Source organism: Miscanthus floridulus, chromosome 11 (assembly GCF_019320115.1).
Source record: "Miscanthus floridulus cultivar M001 chromosome 11, ASM1932011v1, whole genome shotgun sequence".
In the NCBI taxonomy this organism is placed as follows: Eukaryota; Viridiplantae; Streptophyta; class Magnoliopsida; order Poales; family Poaceae; genus Miscanthus; species Miscanthus floridulus.
Genome location: NC_089590.1, coordinates 95,634,622 through 95,640,621, shown reverse-complemented (window position 1 = coordinate 95,640,621; position 6,000 = coordinate 95,634,622).

Below are 6,000 nucleotides of genomic sequence, written 5' to 3'. Positions count from 1 at the left end.
TAGACCGGCAAGCCATAGGGGAAACCTGGCGGCACTATGGTGAAAGGTGGTGATCACTGGCGACCGGAATTCTAGGGCCTCTAGGCACGCGAAGAGAGACGCCTTCTGCTGGGTGAGGTCGGCCAGCGCCTTGGCGATGGTATTTGGCAGTGGTGGCACCTTCAGCTGCTTGTCGCCCTCACCGGGCCCTGTCATCTTCCGATACTGGATGTTAGGGCAGCGGCTCAGGTTGAGAGGGAGAGAGGAGGACGGCCGGGGGCCTTACCCACAACCGAGCAAGAGAAAAGGCTTTTCCTTTCAATTCTTGTTTGATTATTCCCAGGGTAGCTCAGGGTATACATAGCCATTTGGTAGCCCAATCACCCTTTAATTATCTCTGAATCACTTTTTGCTAAGCTTCTAAATTAGCATCAGCTCATGGTGTACCCAGGATTGCCCTCAATTTGGCACCAATTTGGCCACTTTCTTGATTTACTGCGCTTGTCTTCGTTGCTCTACAGGTGAATCTCTTGCCCCACATGACATCTCTTTTGGATAGGCCCATGACATACGCCTCTAACACTACACCCCTTCTGGACAAGTAGCTCGTCCTCGAGTTGCAACCTAACCAGCTTATAACGATGACTCGACTCACCGCAAATCTAACAACTAAAAACAAGCATTTTACATCTAGCCTTATTTTATTATTCTCAACTTGAAATAGATTTGGACTCTTATTTTTGCGGCCTCTTCAACTGAAGGTGGACACATAATAAGTGCACATGTACAACCACCTGGATCCCATGGCGTAGTCCGCACCACATAGAGAAGAGAGGAGGGCTTGCAATAGAGAATGGCAAGGAGGGGTGCGCCTCCCCAACTGTCGATGCAGACTCTGAGTTTGCCACCCACCGGGGAAACAACTGCCCAAGATCCCTGATGCAGTAGACGAGGTCGAGGTCCTTCGTGTGGCAAAGCGCAACTTGGAGGAGCTGTGAAGGGGTGTAGGGCAGAATTAGCCGTGGATTGTGTATTTCCCGTACCCATCGACACGCTAGGAGGCGGCACGTAGAAGCCTGCAGCCACATCGCCGCCGACACTTGGTGGGCACTCTTCTTACTCAGTTGCTCCTACGCAATTTCCATCTTTTTGATCTGCTGCAAGGCGGCTGATGCTGTAGATAGCCATTCTGTAGGGATGACATGCCGCCACTGCTTGAAGATGGTGTGTTGCACATGCCGCATGACAAATTGACAGCAACAAAAGTAGTGCCGTCGACATGAAGCAGGCGATGGAAGTTGGGACAAATCTGCAATGGAGACGGTTGTTGTCCCATAGCTCAGACGCCGTAGGGGGACCCTGCCGGCATGGTGATGGTGGTGGTGGTGATCGTCGGCTGTTGGTGTTTTCGGACCACCGACGAGTAAATTTGTATTTACGCGTCTAGCTCGGATGGTGTGCTCGGAGGACACAAGAGTTTATACTAGTTTGGGCGGAACGTCCCTACGTCCAGTTCGCTGCTGCTCGCATTACCGGCACTTGGTTTGCAGTAGGGGTTACAACACAGGCGAGAGAGGGAGAGGGTCCTAAGTTTCTGGTGGAAGGAGTGAACGGGTGCTGAGAGCTCGCTTGCCGCTCAGCCGTGTGCTCGTGTCATGCTCTTGTATCAAGATCCCCCCTTTTCATGGGGCGCCCTGCTTCCCCTTTTTATAGACGAAGGAAAAGCACGGGTTCCCTTTTTATAGGAGAGAGAAGAAGGCTTCTAGGGTTGCCGGATCCTTCTTCATGCGGGTCCCGCCGATCCTGTAGATGTCAACAGGGACGGCTCTATGTCGCGGCCCTGTTCGTCACTGGTGCCATGCACAGGCGTCATCTGTCGGTCATGGCGTTCCACTCCGTCCCGGCGGACGCCGTGGTGAACTGACATGCCTGTCAGCTTCCGTACGAGGATTAGACAGAACAGCACCGACACGCCCGACACTGTTCTTGATGTGAATCCCCAGGTTTGGCCCGTCATGGTCACGGGTTACATCGGGGCATGCCAGCCTCTTCCTCGGCGTCAGAGTTTTGACCCAGGCCCATACACTTGGACCTGGAGTGGTTGGCGGCGGTATGGGTCCCCGTCGGACGAGACAGAACCCGCGTCCTCGAGGTCGGGCGAGACGGAGCCCGTGATCTTATGCGAGACGAAAATCGTGTCCTTAGGGTCGGGCGAGACGGAGCCCGCACCCAAGGGGTCATGCGAGACGGAGCCCGCGGCCTCAAGGTCGGGTAAGACGGAGCCCGCGGCATCAAGGTCGGGCGAGACGGAGCTCGCGGCCTTGGGCGAGACAGAACCCGCGTCCTTGGGGTCGGGCGAGACAGAGCCCGCACCTAAGGGGTCGGGCGAGACGGAGCCCATAGCCTCGAGGCCGGGCGAGACAGAGCCCGCGGCCTTGGGGTGGGCGAGACCTTTTAATACGTCTCGAGCCATCCGGGAAAGTCAGCGTGGGCACTAACTTCCTTGCTTTGGGTATCCCTAATATCGATACCCGACACTGGCGGCCAGGATTCCAGGGCCTCCAGGCGCGTGAAGAGAGACGCCATCTGCTGGGTGAGGTCGGCCAGTGCCTTGGTGATGGGATCCGGCGACGGTGGCACATTCGGTTGCTTATCCCCCTCATCAGAACCTGGCATCTCTGACACCGGATGTTAGGATGTTATGGCGGCGGCTCGGGTTGAGAGGGAGAGAGGGGGGCTGGCCGGGGGCCTTTCCCACGGCCAAGCTAGAGAGAAGGCTTTTCCTTCCAATTCTTGCTTGATTATTCCTAGGGTAGCTCACGGTATACATAGCCATTAGGTAGCCCAATCACCCTTTAATTCTCTCCTAATCACTCTTGCTAAGCTTCTAAGTTAGCACCAACTAATGGTGCACCTAGGATTGCCCTCAATTTGGCGCCAGTCTAGCCACTTTCCCTGCGCTTGCCTTCTTTGCTCCATGGGTGAATATCTTGCCCCACATGACAACTCTCCCCGCTAGGCCCATGACATACCCCTCTAACATGGGTTTCAATGCAAAATTGTCACCGGTGTTGCCACAGTGCCGTCTTAACTAACTGGGGCTGCATGCTGTGAAGGCTGCACAGAGTGTGTGGTGTGCACATATCGGTGTTTGAACGGAAAGAGAACTGACAACAAGAAATGAATGAATTATGTTTTCCATTGATCGATCTTGCATATTTATGCATATACGATTAAACAGACAATTACTTTTAATGCTTAGTTACTAATCTGTCTTACTTATCCGTGAGATGAGATTACTCACTCTAATCTGATTGTTTCTTAAACACTCCCCTTGTCAAATCTAGTATTGATAGAAATAGACATTGGTTCTTAACACTCCCCTTGATAGAATGCAGTATTGATACTTTGATAGGAACGGAAATTTTGGTAAAAAAAAATCTCCTTCAACAGCTTCAAACTAGATCTCCAAATTATTTCCATCCTCTGTTCCTAGTTTTCACTAGCTAAAGATAGAGAGCAAAGTTGGCTCTCCAAAGTGCTGAACAAGATATAGAGAAGTTGTTATTTAGGTATGGGAGCATCTAGGCAGTCTTAGTGGCCGTAGTTATCCTTGAGATGCAGTACTTGGGCTCTGTTTGATTGCCTATACGGAGGGTTGGGCCAGGCTCCTGAGCTACAAGAGACTTTGTTTGTTTGCCTGGACGTCCAACCGAGCCCGGTCAGCACAGCTTAAAGCAACATGGAGCCTGGCCCGGGGAAAATTTGTTTCTACCAGACGCGGCTCGCTCTAGCGCACGCACTTGTCCATCACGGGCGTGGTTGGTTGGTGGGAGTGGCTAATTTGTTGGGCCCGCAACACTTGGCAAACAAACAACATCTGCACAAAGCCAGGACCAACAAATACAAGTTCGCCAAACAAAAGAAGTTGTACCGTTCTAGCCTGTCTGGAAATGCCCAGGCTCTACTCATCCGGATGGGCCAACCTGGTTCAGCCAAACAAACAGACCCTTGGTTATTTTCCGGTATCATCGACCCTCCGATCATGTTATGGACGGGCGACACGGCTACATGGTGTGGAGGGGATGAGGAGCCCTCTTCGTTCATTCATAGCGCAAACGACGTCAAGGTGACCATAAAAGTCGGGGTGGTGCTGAGCTTTAGTGACTCATGACACTTTCCTTTGTTGGTAATAGTATGTGTGACAAGCCAACTCCGTGTCCGAAAGATACTTGTGACGGAGAACATATCTCGGTGGAGCTCAAACATGTTGCAAGGTTGTGTTTTGGCAACCAATACCACGGTAAAAATCTGGTTATCTATTTGCCTCCTTTTTTCTTGCACTATTTTCATGTCAATGTTTGCTAAGGACATGTTTAGCTTGATGGCACTAATTAAGGACTCAAACTTAGTATAATCTTTTTATTGCTAGAACCTCACCATGCAAAGGGGTGACTAGAGTTGGCTTAGTACTTCTGTGTGCTTTTGTGTGCAAGCCATATTTGACTGAGATCCAAAATCCTTGCATGTTAGTGTCCTCTTAGATCATAGATTTCATCTTTTCTCCTAAGGATAATAGTCGTAGTGCGCCTGTGACTAAGGACACGTTTGGTACGATGAGCCTAAGGACTAGATCTTAGTGTGACCCTTTTAGTTCTAGGGTTTAAACATCAAGGGGAGGTGAAGTAGCAAATACTGTATATTTGTAGGCTAAGATTTGTTTACATTTATTTTTCAGACTCAATTCAACTACCTCTTAGGGCTATTCAGTCCTTTCAACGGGCCTAGCACTGCCACTGACACGTGCAAAGACAATCAAGTGGAACTTATTTCAGTGGTAATCTCTGTTGGAACTTATTTCTATGTTCTAAATTTTGACGAACAATGTTGTCAATGCACTTTATGTTATTGTCTTTTTTATCATTTTGGTTGTTGCATTACAGGTTTTGCTTTGTAACAGCTAGTAGGTATTGTTTGGGCGCGTCAAACACCGATGTCCTGTTTTCATGTTTGAGACTTGTTTTTAGAAGGAACTTTTCAAAAGTTGATGTACCAATGTGAGACTAGGTACTTAGGGGGTGTCTGGATCCGGTGACTAAAATTTAGGAGGTGTCACACGAGGTTATTGTATGGGGTATTTGGATACTAATAAAAAAATAAATTACATAATCCGTCAGTACTCCACGAGATAAATTTATTAAGCCTAATTAATCCATCATTAGCGCATGTTTACTGTAGCACCGCATTGTCAAATCATGGACTAATTAGGCTTAAAAGATTCGCCTCATAAATTAGTCGTAAACTGGGCAATTAGTTTCGTAATCAGTCTATATTTAATACTCCATACATATGTCCAAACATCCGATGGGACAGTGACTAAAGTTTAGAAGGAGGAACCAAACACTCCCTTAATATGGCAACACAATTATGGAATCAAATTTTAGCTTGAATCGTGTTCCGGGATCTACTTTATCTCAATTCTCAAACCTCCTACTGGTAGCATGTTATTTATCGTATTTAGCTGAAACCATACTCTTTATATTGTAGACTTTTGAGTGCCTAGCTCATGGTCTGAATTTATGTCTGTTCCTAATATTATCAACCATCTTGACATGTATTTGGTTCACTAATCTGGCTACTAATACAAGATGTTTTTGTATAGACTTAAACTTCATAGAAGGTGAGTTGGTGTCACTGTATAAGTTTCTCAGTTTTCACGATAGTAACATCATTTGTGCTTAGACTGGCAACTGAAATCAAACAATTATTGAAATCTCTAATTTGCCAAACTTGGTATAGATCCGATCCTGACCAAAAGAAACACACAAAAGAGAACCAAAAATAAAGGAGAAAGAGTGTGACTATGCTAGTGTCATTCAACAACCAAAAAATGAGAACCGCCACTAGTCGCATTCACCTGCGTCAATATCTAAAAATGGCCAAGTTCTCATTGGGCAAAGCATTATGATACGTGCCGTAGCCCAAGTTACGCCAACGCAATGCAGCTCTAAGCTTGCCACC